Source organism: Mandrillus leucophaeus, unplaced genomic scaffold, assembly GCF_000951045.1.
Source record: "Mandrillus leucophaeus isolate KB7577 unplaced genomic scaffold, Mleu.le_1.0 Scaffold646, whole genome shotgun sequence".
Taxonomy (NCBI): domain Eukaryota; kingdom Metazoa; phylum Chordata; class Mammalia; order Primates; family Cercopithecidae; genus Mandrillus; species Mandrillus leucophaeus.
The window spans coordinates 354,240-369,193 of NW_012106986.1; the positions used below are offsets into that span (position 1 = coordinate 354,240).

At 41.8% G+C, this 14,954-nt stretch overlaps 1 protein-coding gene across 1 annotated transcript in view; it reads right to left on the reverse strand.

The window, feature by feature from the left end:
- Positions 1–14,954, reverse strand: part of GLB1 (galactosidase, beta 1) — a 121,413-nt gene that overhangs the window by 101,325 nt on the left and 5,134 nt on the right.

Sequence of the window (14,954 nt, forward strand, 5' to 3'; positions counted from 1 at the left end):
ATGTTGGGATGGTCTCGATCTCCTGACCTCGTGATCCGCCCGTCTCGGCCTCCCAAAGTGCTGGGATTACAGGCTTGAGCCACCGCGCCCGGCCCGCTCTTATCTTTATATTTCAGTAAGTTATTTGGCTGTTTTAACAACAACAAAAAATAAAAATAAAAATTTTGCATACCTTGTTCAATTGTAGAATGTTAATGTTTTTCATTTATCATTGTAAAACCAAGAACAATTTTATAACTTCATTGTACATAGCTGTTACATGTAGGACGGTTTGTCTTTAAGTAGGGATAAATTAGTCTAAAAAAAAAGGAATCCTAGACAGTTTTTTCTTCAAGTCAAGAAGCTTGTTGTTTAAATTTCTTGTTTAAAATAAATAAACAAACAAACAATTAGCCAGGTGTGGTGGCAGGCACCGGTAGTCTTAGCTACTCAGGAGGCTGAGGCGGGAAGATTGCTTGAGCCTAGGAAGTCAAGGTGATGGTGAGACTTGATGGTGCCACTGCACTTCAGCCAGGTGACAGAGAGGGACCCTGTCTCAAAATAATAATAAATGCAGAAGGAATAAAAGCATCTGAAAAACACCTCTTTCCCAACACTTAATGAAATGGATTTAAGCTATAATCATCAATAGATGCTAAAACCATTAGAAACACTGACGGAAATTGTGTGAAGGACTGGGCATATTTTTTGTGCTCCATCCACTCAATTTCAGCCTCAATAAAAGTGGAATAGCCAGACATTATGTCTGTCATGTTATGATTTAACACGAAGTACAGTCTCACCTAGAAAGTGGTCCTCATTATTGAATCAAAATCACAACTGAACCCAAATCTAACAATACCATAAGGAAGCAATAAGCCAAATCCAAAACGTGGGACATTTTAAAAGTCCAATGATTCAGTTGTTCCAACAAATCAATGGTATCAAAAGAAAGAAAGGGAGTATTATTTAGAAATGAAAGAACTTCAGAGGAATAATGGCCTAATGATTGCATTAGATCATTATATGTGATATGGTATGTGTAATAAGGTATGATATGATATTTGTAATATGACATGATACGATATTCATTAGGTCAGCGTGAACCTGGTTTGGATCCTAATTCTTTTATTTTTATCTTTTTATTTATTATTATAATTTTTTAAGATTTTTTGGATACAGGGTCTTGCTCCGTCACCCAGGCTGGAGTGCAATGGCTCAATCACATCTCGTTGCAGTCTTGAACTCCTGGGTTCAAGTGATTCTCCTGCCTCAGCAAACTATGGCATATGTATATGATGGACTACTACTCAGCAATAAAAAAGAACAACTACTGGTATTTGTAATAATGTACATAAATCTCAAAAATGTTGAGAGAAAGAAGCCTTACACAATTGGGTTCATACTGCATGAATCTATTTATATGAAGTCCTGGGAAAGGCAAATCTAATCCATGGTGGGAGAAAAAAATCAGAATAGTTAACTCTGGGAGAGTGGAGGCAGGTATTGCCTGGGAAGGGACATGAGGGAACTTTCTGGAGTAATGGTAATGTTCTATAGCTAGATAAGGGTTTTGGATTATGCAGGTGTAGGCATTTGTTAAAACTCATCAAATGGTACATTTAAGATACGTGCATTTCATTGTATGTAAATTTTATCTTGGGGGAAAAAGGGGCTATTAACAAACACTGACTGCTAGTTAATGATATGCCTGCTGAAGTATTTATTTTAGCAAGAGGAGGGCACTGATATCTGCAACTTCTTTTGAAATGCATCCAAAAAATAAGATGAATTGATAGATGGAGGGATAGACTGACAGTAATATGTTAACGGTATAATTTTTCAACTCTCTCTGAATATTTTTCCTAGCAAAATGTTGACACAAATAAAAATGCAGACTGATAAAATGAATTATGGTTTATACTGTATGTGTATTGTACATGTATGTTTGTATATATACAAATACACATACATGATCAAACGTATGCAGCTCTGGAGAGTATGCAGCCCTTGCCAGTGTGAAATGGTCTCCGATGGATATACGGTGAAGGCAGAGGAGGAGAGTTTTTTGTTTTTGAGACAGGGTCTTTCTTGCTCAGTTGCTCTGGCTGGAATGCAGCAGCATGATCATGGCTCACTGCAGCCTTGACCTCCTGGGCTCAAGTGATCCTCCCACCTCAGTCCCCAAGTAGCTGGGACAACAGGGGCATGCCACCATGCTCAGCTAATAATTTTCAAATTTTCTGTAGAGACAGGATCTCACTATGTTGCCCAGGCTGGTCTCCAACTGCTAGCCTCAAGCAATCCTCCCACCTCATGATCCCAAAGTTGTGGGATTGCAGGCATGAGCCACCGTGCCCAGCCTGAAAGGTGTTTTTTTGGTTTTTTGGGTTTTTTTTTTTTGAGATGGAGTTTCACTCTTGGGGCCCAGGCTGGAGTGCAATGGCGCAGTCTCGGCTCACTGCAACCTCCGCCTCCCTGGTTCAAGCGATTCTCCTGTCCCAGCCTCCCGCCCCCACGCCTGGCTAATTTTTGTACTTTTTGTAGAGACAGGGTTTCACCACATTGGCCAGGCTTGTCTCGGGCTCCTGACCTCAGGTGATCCGCCCGTCTCGGCCTCCCAAAGTGCTGGGATTACAGACGTGAGCCACCACGCCTGGCCTTGAAAAGGGTTTTAAAAACATGCCTACATCAGCTGTAGCTCTGTGAATGGTCTTGTGCCAGCTCAGTATGCTTTGTGCTGATTGTCTCAACTCACACTCAGATCTCAAGTCTTTTTGCCTTCCTGCCCCAACACTGGGGGAACGGGTTCAGCCCAGAAGTCCAGGGGCACTGGGTAGTCCATGCCCCGGGGGCAACCTTCAGCCAATGAGGGATAAAGAGGGTGGAGAACTGCATTCTCTTGTCTTTTAGGCAAATAATTCTGGAGACACTTTGTGCACTTTTCAGAAGTCTCAGAAGAATCATGTCCCGGTTCCCAGAGTGATAACCCCGATATGCATTCTGACCCAGGCTGTCCCTTCTTTCCACCTATCCCTCGCTCCTATGCTCTTGGATCACTTCTCAAACCACCTGCACCCATTGTTCTGCTTCTAGAGGGACCCAAAGTATGACAATTGGTACCAGGAGTGGCCTCAAGAGCAGATCATCAGGATGTGTGTCTGTACCTTGTTGTCTCATGAATGTCAAATAGCAAGAACCCTACAGCTGGTGCTAAGGGGCGTGGTAACGCCTCAAAGACAAATACCAAGTCCCTCAACTATGCGGGACCGGGAGGAGGCATGGAGAGAAGGGGAGCAGTTGGTATCTGCACTGGCTCCACCCCTGGAGCGGGGCAGAGGTGGGGGTTACTGGTCATTGAAAAGAGTGTGAGGTTAGCTGGCTTTTATTAAGTGATTTGGAAGCTTTGAAGACAGTGACTGTTTGATAGGCTCAGGTGAGCCATCCACTCAGGGCATCTTATGAATGTCAGAGGCTTCTGTGGCAGTGTTTAAAGAGACTCACATCTCCGGCCAGAAAAGTAAGACCTAACCATGGGGGTCACTGAGAATGGATCTTGAGGGGGAAAATCCCAGGCCAGATATGGGGAAGTTACTGGTAGGGTGTGTTCTCCCATGACCCATATTCTATTGGTAAGAGCCCAGTCTCTATGCTGTTGGGAGGATTCTTGGAACCTAGACATGACACTGGTTAACAGGAAATGAGGTGAGGATGCCAGGACTGCATCCTGAGAAAGGTATGGAATGGCTCAAGAGGTGGGAATGTAGAAAGGATGACCGGAGACCCCACTACCTGGCTCTATTCCCCAGGAGAGCCCAGAGAACTCTCCCTTCAGGAAGGAAGGCACTGGTGAGGAGGGCCCTGGCATGCTTGGGAAGCCCATCCTCTGCAGGCAAGAATGACGGGGGATGCTGCCACGGCAAGGGACTCTCTAGTGTCACTGGGGATAATGAAGTTCTGGCATAACCAACATGGGACCGCTTAACCATCAGAAGCAGGAAGGCACAATTACCACAACGACCAGCAAGGTCACAGTGGCAACCAGGGTGTGCTGACCTGCGGACCAGGAGTGACCTTATCCAGTGGCTCATAAGCTACACGTTCCTGTGGGGTGAGATGGCCAGGCAATCGGCAAGAGTACTGCTTGACATATTTAAAAACTTGTGAGCAAAAGGCTGATGTCAACAGCTGCATGGAAAATTGAGATTCCTACATCCAATTCCCAGCTTTGAGCCAGTTCTCCAACATACAGTCAACAAAATTTGACTGAAGGAAAGGCTGCATGGATCCCCTTGAGGAAGGCCCCTATAACACCACCCCAAGTTCACACAGTGAATATTCCTCCAGTCCTTCCCAACAAGATTCAGGGTACCTGTGTCCTAAGAAAAGGGGCACCCCAAGGCCACCCCCTTCTGAGGACTGTTGGATACAGTGTGAACTGACATGGTAGCACCAGGGAACCTGAAATGCCATCACTCTCCCTTATCACTCTTAGGGAGGCCAGGGATAAAGGGAGCCTTGGCCCCAGTCCTTTTCACAGAGAGTCCAACAAATCAGAGGATCCATCACACGGTTATTTCCCTGGCTCTGAGCTCAAAGTGGGATGGTTTTACATAATGGCCTGCAGAACCCTCATCATGAGTAGGAGCCACCACGAATCAAGGGGAAGCTCTGGAACTGCCCACTCCCCACTCCCACTCAAGATAAATCTGAAGCAAGACCACAATCCTCTGGGAATTGTAGCTATGAGTGCCCCCTCCACAAAGACTTAAAGATCATTTCCATCATGTTCATTCAAATTGCCTGTGAGCCTCTGCCAGAAAAAACAGATCATGGTACGTGACGGTGGCCACTTAATTAACTGAGTAGTAGCTCCAATAGCAGCTACTATGTGGGTGTGGGATTACCACTGGGACAGAACAACACAGCCTCTGATATTTGGTTTGCAATTAATGTTCTAATCTTTTCAAATCCTACTGATAAAAAGGATTGAAAACAGTTCGTGAGTGGGCAGGATAGCAGTATATTCTCCCTCTTGCCTGGGACTGTGTCCACTGCCCTGCTGTATCACACGAGACCTGGACTGTCTGTGCATTCATGGACCGTCATGGTCTGAGACACGAACACCACCATGTTATTTGAACCAGGTGAGCAGGGGACATGTCTCTGAAACAAAAACCTGGAAAAGCCGCAGAGAGGGGATCGAGATGAACAGCTGCAGAAGCAGTATCGGTTAAAAGACAGCTCATCATTGTTGACTGTCACAACCAAAGTAAACAGGGACAGTCCACTTCATGGACCCAAGGTGACCCCTCTCAAAAGTTAGGGACCTAAGAAGATCCCACCTAAAGAGCCAGCTTCCTTTGAGCTTCCTCTGAGCTGTGGCACCACTGACAGAAGGCGATCAAAAAAAATGGGAATAGGCCAGGTGCGGTGGCTCACGTCCGTAATCCCAGCACTTTGAGAGGCTGAGGCAGGTGGATCACCTGAGGTCGGGAGTTCGAGACCAGCCTGATGAACATGGCAAAACCTCATCTATACTAAAAATACAAAAATTAGCTGGGTGTGGTGGTCCATGCCTATAATCCCAGCTACTTGGAGACTGAGGCAGGAGAATCCCTTGAACCTGGGAGGCAGAGGTTGCAGGGAGCCGAGATCACACCACTGCACTCCAGCCTGGGCAACAAGAGCAAAACTCCGTCTCAAAAAAAAAAAAAAGTGGGAATAGGAGGAAGAAAGAAGGAAAGGTGGAGGAAAAAGGAGACAGAGAGAGAGAAAACTGCCTTCAGAGTGTATTCCCCCCAAACGCAAATAATGCAAGATTTGACCTGAGTGCAAATTCTATCCTTCTAAATGAACTGGCGCAGGAATGCAATACTGAAGACACATACTTTTATTTCATACTTGCAGAAGTGTGGAAGCATCAGTATTTAGTGCATGAGGTCACAGAAAACTTATAAAAAGCAATTCTGAACAAACCAAAATTCATAACTTCTTAAGGCCCCCCATTAACGCATCCAATACTGGAGGGAAAAAAACCCAGCAGTACAAACAAAACACCAAATACATACCAGGAACCTAATACTGGCCAATGTAATTTTTAAAAAGTTATTTATTCAGGTTAGATTATTTCAGTAATAAATAAGCATCTCTTTTAAAACAAAAATTAAACACAACACAATATTGACATCATCAGGTAATGTGAACACCCCCCAAGTTCCCTAATCCCTGGGATTAAAAATAATTATATTTGTATTACTTGTGCACATTCCTTGACTAAAGAAATAAAAGAAGCCCAGTGACATCGCAGATTCTGGGTCATGCTGATTATGTGAAGATGATCTGTCTTCAGGTCCCTCAGTGTAACTCTGGTAAGCACCTACTCAGCAGATCTCCATCCCCAGCACCCTACACACCCCTACAACTCACCCTCGAGACTCAAGGGCCTGGGGCATTCCTGACACGAGCTGTTCAGCTCCAGGATGGCAGAGACCCAGTCCTCAGCCTGCAAGCACCCTGGGGCTGAGGGAACATGGATAGAGGCAAGGGGAGAGGGAACGGGCTGGAAGGCTACTTGCATACCACGGACTTCTCAGACCCCTCAGTTCATAGAACATAGAGAAAGAGAAGAAATGTTTCAGGTGACTATGGGTCAAACTCTGATTATGTCAGAGCTAAGAGCCTTCCAAACACCACATGTCATGGAAGCACCATTCCATCAGATAGGCTGGAGAAGGAAAACAGGTGCAAGCAATGGTGATAATCTATACAGAGATGGAGGAATCTGTGGATAATCTGCTGTAGCTTATGCTTTCAATTTTTATTAACTTTATTTTTTCATGCCTGTCTTGTGCCAAAAACATTTTTGTTCAGCATTCCAAAAGACTGGATAAAGAAGGCAAATGACCGTGGAAGAGGAGGAGAAGTGAGCACAGCTTTGGACTGATTCCCAATCCTCACGGACTCTGGACATGCACAGATTTAAAATATGTGCCCCCTCATCTCAGAGAAAAGGTAAATGCGCAGTTTAAAAAAATAAAAATTAAATTTAAAAATATATAATTTCTTTAAAATTAAAAACATACAGACCTAACTTTCCACACTACATTGACCGTATTTGGCCTAAGGATAAAAATACAGCTTAAATTGCATTCAGGGAGAAAACAAAAGCAAACTGCATTCAGTAGACTTCATCTTAATAACCACATTGACATTACTATTTTGGTTCTGTTATATATGTAGTAAGATAAAAAAACTAAGTAACTACATTAGGTTACTAAGAACCGAATTTTTCAGTATAAAAGAGAAACAGGCTGGGTACAGTGGCTCATTCCTGTAATCCTAGCACTTTGGGAGGCTGAGGTGGGCGGATGGCGTGACCCCAGAAGTTCCAGCCTGGGCAACAAAATGAGATCCCATCTCTATAAAAAATAAATAAAAGTTAGTTGGGTATGGTGGCACACGCCTGTGGTCCCACCTACTTGGGAGGCTGAGGTGGGAGGATTGCTTGAACCCAGTATAGTTGAGGCTGCAGTGAGTAGTGATGGCGCCACTGCAGTCCAATCAGAGGGACAGAGCAAGACTCTGTTTCAAAAAAAGAGAGAGAGAGAGAGAGAAACAAACATAAAATCAAACAAAATTAAGAACCCCATAATCAAGAGATACAGGAAAATCTCTGTACCTTCCCCTCAATTTTGCTATAAGGCTAAAACTACTCTAAAAACTATAATTCATTAAAAAACAATAAAATCCATCATCTCTCATTTGAATTGGAAATACTAGTACACATTTATGATTTGTTTTTTTTCTCCCTAAAAAAGTATTGCATTTCCTAGCAATACTCACAGACACAGTTTGGAAATGATATCAGCAGGCAGCAATCTAATCTAAGCAATCTAACCCATATAGTGCCTAAATTGTGGTCTGCAAACATTTCCCACTAAAAGTAACCAGAACTGCTTCTTCAACAAATTAGTTAATCCAAGTCTGTGGCATAAGGTGTACAAAACAGCACTAGAACTATTTTAAAAAAAAACAAAAAAAACAAAAAAAACTACTAGGGTCTCATCAAAACAACAAGATGACAGGGCTCCAACCAGCTCAAGTGCAGTGGTTCACACCTGTAATCCCAGCATTTTGGGAGGCTGATTACAGGTTCACACCAGTAATCCCAGCATTTTGGGAGGCTGAGGACTGCTTGAGGCCAGAAGTTTGAGACCAGCCTGGGCAACACAGAGAGACTCTGTCTCTACCAAAAAAAGAAAAAAAAAAAAAAAAAGAGCCAGGTGTGGTGGTGCGTGCCTGTAGTCCTAGCTACTTGGAGGCCAAAGTGAGTGCATCGCTTGAGCCCAGGAAATTGAGAGTGCAGTGAGTTATAGTCACACCACTGCACTCCAGACTGAACAACAGAGCAAGACCATGACTCTAAAAAGTAAAAAATGAAAAATGAAAAGGTTCCAACTGGCTAAAGATGGGCTATTTTGAGTATTAAAAGATGTAACACTTTGATGAACTAAAAAGCATCAGACATAAAAAATATCTAAATATCTAAATTCCTAACAATATTTTTACCCACTCAGAAGAAAAGCTTATTGGTCATTCTTGGAGGTTGCTGTGGTATCAGCTCATTATGCTATAAACTAAGGAATCAAGCGAAAGAATCTAGTATCTGTCTTGCCTTTGTTATAGGCTTTTTCAGAGTAACCACACAATTGATAAGAAGAGTTCTTTGTAAAGGATCCATAGCTAGTAAATGCAGGGGAAAAAAGGGTAGAATTTTACGAATCATCATTTTGCAATCTTTAGTGAAATAATGACATTAGGCAACAATCACCAATGACTGCTGAAACATTAAATGGAAAGATAATGAGGAATTTTCTAGTGGAGCGATCAAGCTGACAACACCTGGGCCGACAGGTCAATCTTAGCATCACTGAAGCAAAGGTCTTCCTACCCAAAAAGGGAAAAGGTTGAACCTGAATCTATCCAGCCTCTAGCTCTAACCTTTAGAGAGCTTTAGCTCTACGAACTCACAGAAAATATGAACATGTTAAACGACACCAAAATCCAAAATGCATAAAATTTTAAGACATATGACCCACATAACTTGAACAAATAAATGGCATAAAATAAGGAAAGGGGGATGTTATAGACTTAAGGAAACTGAAGAAACATACCACAGGCAAAATATAGACCTATTTTTCATTCCTATTTCAAACAAAATAACTATAAAAAGACAATTCCATAAGAAGAAGAAGAAGAAAAAAACCCAAAGCTAGCAAAAGACAATAAAAGATTACAGCAGAAATAAACAAAAGAGAATAGAAAGATAGTAGGAAAAAAAAAAACGAGTTGGTTTTTGAAAAAAAAATCAACAAAATTGAGAAACTTAACTAGATTTTAAAAAAAGAATATATAAATAAATCAGAAATGAAGAGAGGGCATTATAACTGATGCCACAGAAATAAAGGATTGTAAGAGAATAGCATGAATAACTGTATGCCAACAAATTGGATAACCTAGGAGATATGGATAAATTTCTAGACACACCCAGCCCACCAAGACTGAATCATGAAGAAACAGAAAATCTGTACAGACCAATAGCTATTAAAAAGATTGAATCAGTAATCAAAAACCTCAAAGAGGCTGGGCACGGTGTCTCCCGTCTGTAATCCCAGCACTTTGGGAGGCGGAGACGGCCAGATCATTTGAGGTAGGAGTTTGAGACCAGCCTGGCCAACATGGTGAAAACTCGTCTCTACTAAAAATACAAAAATTAGCCGGGCGTGGTGGCGCGTGCCTGTGGTCCTAGCCACTTGGGAGGCTAAGGAAGGAGAATCGCTTGAACCCGGGAGGCGGAGGTTGCAGTGAGCCAAGATCACGCCTCTGTACTCCAGCCTGGGCGACAGAGCAAGACTACGTGTCAGCACACACACACACACACACACACACACACACACACCTCTCAAAGAAAAACCTAGAACCAGATGGCTTCACTGGAGAATTCTACCAAACATTTAAAGAAGAATTAATACCAATCCTCCTGAAACTCTTACAAAAGTTGAAGAGAAGGAACATTTCCAAATTTATTCTATGAGACCAATATTATCCTAATACCAAAGCCAGAAAAATACAAGAAAACTACAGTACGATAATATTCCTGGTGAATATTGATGTAAAAATCCTCAACAAAATACTAGCAAACTGAATTCAACAATGCATTAAAAGGATTATATACTATGATCAAGTGGGATTTACTCCTAAAATGCAAGAATGGTTTAACATACAAAAATCAATCAATGTAATACACCAAATTAACAGAATAAAGGGCAAAAACCACATGATAATCTAAATTGAGGCAGAGAAAGCATGACAAGATTCAACACCCTTTCATGATTTAAAAAAACCCAACAACTCAACAAATGCAAAATAGAAGAAAACTACCTCCACATCATAAAGTCCACATGTGAAAAGCCCACAGTTAACATCATACTCAATAGTGAAAGACTGCAAGCTTTTCCTCTAAGATCAGGAACAAGACAAGATGTCTGCTTTTGCCACATCTACTCAAATAGTTTTGGAAGTCCTAGTCAGAGCAACTAGAAATAAAAGGCATTCAAATTAGAAAGGAGATGTAAAATGATCTGTTTGCGGATGACATAATCTTAGATGAAGGAAACCCTAAAGATTACACACACACACATACACACAACACTGTTAGAACTAATAAATGAATTCAGCAAAGCTGCAGTATACAAAAGCAACACACCAAAATCAGTTGCATCTCTATACACTAAAAATGAACAATCCTAAATGGAATTTTAAAAAATTCCATTTAAAAAAGCATCAAAAAGAATAAAATACTTAGAAATAGGCCTAACTAAGGTGAAAGATGACACTGAAAACTACAAAACACTGTTAAAAGAAATTAAAGAAGATACAAACAAAAGGAAAAAACATGCTATGTTCATGGAGTGGAAGATTCATATTGTTAAGATGTTCATACTACCCAAAGTGATTTACAGATTCAACACAATCCCTATAAAAATCCCAACAGCATTTCTTGTAGAAATAGAAAAATTTATCCTAAAATTCATACAGAATCTAAACAGACACCAAATAGACAAAACAGTCTTGAAAAAGAAGAGCAAAGTTGAAAGACTCATACCTCCTGATTTCAAAACAAAGCTATAGTAATCAAAATAACATGGTAACGGCATAAAGACAGACAAATAGAGCAATGAAAGAGAATAGAACACCCAGAAATAAACCCTTGTGTATATGGTCAAATGATTTTCAACAAAGATGCCAAGACCTCTTGATGAGAAAAGGACAATTTCTTTAGAAAACAGTGCTGGGAAATCTGGATATTCAGATGCAAGAGAATGAAGTTGGACCCTTATCTTACACCATACACAAAAATTAATTCAATATGGGTTAAAGACCTAAACATAAGACCCGAAACTATAACACTCCTAGAAGAAACCATGGGAAAAAAAGCTACATGATATTGAATTTGGCAATGATTTTTTGGATATGATGCCAAAAGCACAAACACAAAAGTGAAAATAGAGAAATGGGCCTACATCAGACTTTAAAACTCTGTGTATCAAAGGTCACAAGAAGTGAAAAGGCAATGTACAGAACTGAAGAAAATATCTGCAAATTACATATCTGATAAGGGGTTAATATCCAGAATACATAAAGAACTCCTACATCTCTACAACAATAAATTAAATAATCTGATTTAAAGATAGGCAAAGGACTTGAATAGACATTTCTCCAAAGAAGGTATACAAGTGGCCAACAAGCCCATGAAAACATGCTCAACATGGATAAACAAAATGTGGCATAAAAATACAACAGAATATTACTGTGGTCCAGCCTTAAAAAGAATAGAAATCCAGTCACGTGCCACAACCTTAAGGTCATTATACTAACTGAAACAAGCCCGCCACAAAAAGACAAAAACTGCATGATTTCACTCCTATGAGGTATCTAAAGTAGTCAAAGCCATAGAAACAGAAAATAGAACTGTGGTCACCAGGGGCTGGAGGAAGGGGGAAATGGAGCCTTGTTGCTCAATGGGTATAAAGTTGCAAGATGAAAAAGTTCTACAGATCAAACAGATCAATTTCACAACAATGTGAATATACTTAACACTGTTGAACTGTTCACTTAAAAATGGTTAAGATCAACAACAACAACAAAAAGAACAAACAAAAAAAAATGGTTAAGATAGTCAATTTTTTGCCACGATAAAAAATATAATTGAGATAATCAGGAAAAACTAAACACTAACTCTTCACACAATTAATTGCATTTGAATCCTATACTCATTTGTGACAGATACAGCTACTTAATACTCAGACAGTGGAAAGAACACTTCTTTAAAGAGGTCGAAAATCTGGCTACTAGCCCCAAATCTCCTAACTAGCTATTAGATGATATTCAAGAATCACTGTTAATTTCATTGGATATAATGACATTATAGGTATGCTTTTTGAAAAAGGATTCATACTGAAGTAGTTTTGGGGTAACATTATGTTTTCTATGATTTACCTTAATACACTCCAGCCAAAAAATAAAGAGTACAAGTGGGGCAGCGGTAGCCGAGAAAGGATGGCAGAATGGTCTTGTCATCCTTGTGAAAGCTGGGAGATAGGTACACGTACGAAAAGTTTAAAACAAACCAAACAAAATACGAGGGGGAAAAAAGCATGGATGGGTATTTGGTAGGAATGGAAGCAGGATTAATTTATTGAGATTTTGTAACAGCATCATATACTACAGATGCTATTGCTAATCTTCAAAAAGCATTGCATTTCAATTTGCATCTAACAGATTAAAAATAAAGAAACAAATGAAATTGAAAGAATGATCAAGCTTCAAGTAATGTTTCTCACCCTCTCCCCCAGCCACAGACAAACAAAAAAAAAGAAGGTCAATGGTTTAAGAATGTTGAACAGAGGGAATAAAGGTGTCATGGAGTCCTGCCCACCAGGGCCAGAATCTGGACAGTGATGGAGAAATTTCTGCTGGAAAAATGTCCGCCGAGCCAGGGAATACAAACCAGATACGACAGGGTGTTGATGTTGTTTCTCAGATACATGGGATGGACCTGTTTTCTTTCTGCTAATAGAAAGCAATCAGTCAAGCAAGGACTTCAGAGTGGATGAAGGGTATATAAGACCACACAATGATGGCATTCAAGAGAAAGAAAAGAGGTAAGGATGCAAAATTAAACAACAAAAAAAAGGACTTCATGAAAGCTAATTTCATCAAGCCCAGGTCACTGATAAGAAAGATGCAAAATCAAGAAATCAGTGAAATAACACACGACAGGTGAGTCAAAATTACCAGTGGCACCAAACAGTGGAAGTGAAACGGCACCATGGAGCCCACCTGGTGAAATCCAAAGTGAGAACTGAAAGGGAGGAAGGATGATTCATAAAATGCAGTCGGGTCACAAGAAAAGTGAGTTTGGAAGGACAGGGAAGAGAGAAAAGAATAAGGAAACCACCAAAATTTCAACTCAAAGATACATTTTAAACTGCATGGGATGGCCCACTGTCAATACTGTGGCTGCCTGGGAACAAAAAGGGTGGTCTCCAGATCTCCCAGAACCGCACTATACACCAGGAGAACAAGGAGGAAAGGAAGAAACCCCCTTTGCCTGCCAGAATGCGCACAAGGGGAGGAAGGCAAACCCCCAGCAGTTGCTTTGACACATCACCGGCCCCAGCAGCAGGTAACTCGTTACCCACTCACATTCCTCAGGACTGGCTGCTTCATGAATCCTCCGGGCACCTGTGCCCAACACAGTTCCTTAGCAAGCTCCACTGGAAAGCTGAAAAATTAACATTGAGTGTTCACTGTGCACACTGTGCCATGTGGAACTCATGCACAAGGCTTGATGGATCCCTCCTGACAAAACAATCTTGAGGTAGATGCAATAATTATCCCCATTTTAGGGTTGATGGAAACCAAGGCTCAGTAAGGGAAAGTCACCCACCCACTGCTGTCCAACGAGTGAGTAGCAGGGTTAGCCTCTCCAGTCAAAGCGAGTTTCTTCAGTCCCCATCGGAGGAAGACTATCCATCACAAGCCTAAATCACCCAGCAGGAAACTGGCCCCGCCCTGTCTTCTCAGTGAGGCCTTTTCTAACACAGGTGCTTATCTCCATCTCAGGATCAAAGGATCTGTTGCTTCTGGCAAAAGGGCCAGGCCAACAGAGTCACTCAGGACATCATAATCCCTGCCTGGTTTTTCTATGGGTCTAGAAGCCAGCGGGGATGGCCCTATCATTTCGTGGCCAGAGCCCAAGGGCAGCTCTTATAGGGTCAGGCAAGTGGGTTGGAAGCCACCTAGCAGAAGAACAGTCTCTGCATTCCACAGCCAGGCCCAGGGAGAGGAGTCTGCAGGCCCTGCCAGAGGCACACAGCACTGCCACTCCCATGGAGGCCTCATCTACCCCACTGACAGAGTGAACCCGGCTGCTCACAGAAAAATCAAACCCAAACGTGGGGTCGGAGGTGGAGGGTTCCAGTTTCCTGACTCTTCTTCAAATGTAAGACATCCTACACTGAAACTAGCTGACTCCCTTCCAGGCTCCAGTCCATGCCGGTATGGGTAAGTTGAAATCAGCCTCAAGCAAACCACTTAGAAAGAGCATGGGGTCCTAGGCCCTTGTTCGTTCTCTCTGCACCGTGAATTGGTGAACTGCATTTGAATCCCGCGCTCACCTGCAACAGACCACCTGCAACAGATGCAGCTACTTCATCACCACATGGTGGAAAAGCACCGCTTTTACTGGGAGGTAAAAGACCTGGTTTCTAGCCCCAAATCTCCTACACATCTTGTCATATTGCCTGTGACCTATCTCTCTTTGCCTTGGTTTCCTCATCTCTAAATAGGGAAAAGCAGCCTGTCCCCAATTAGCTCCCCAAAGGGTTGTATAAAATGAGGCAAGGGAG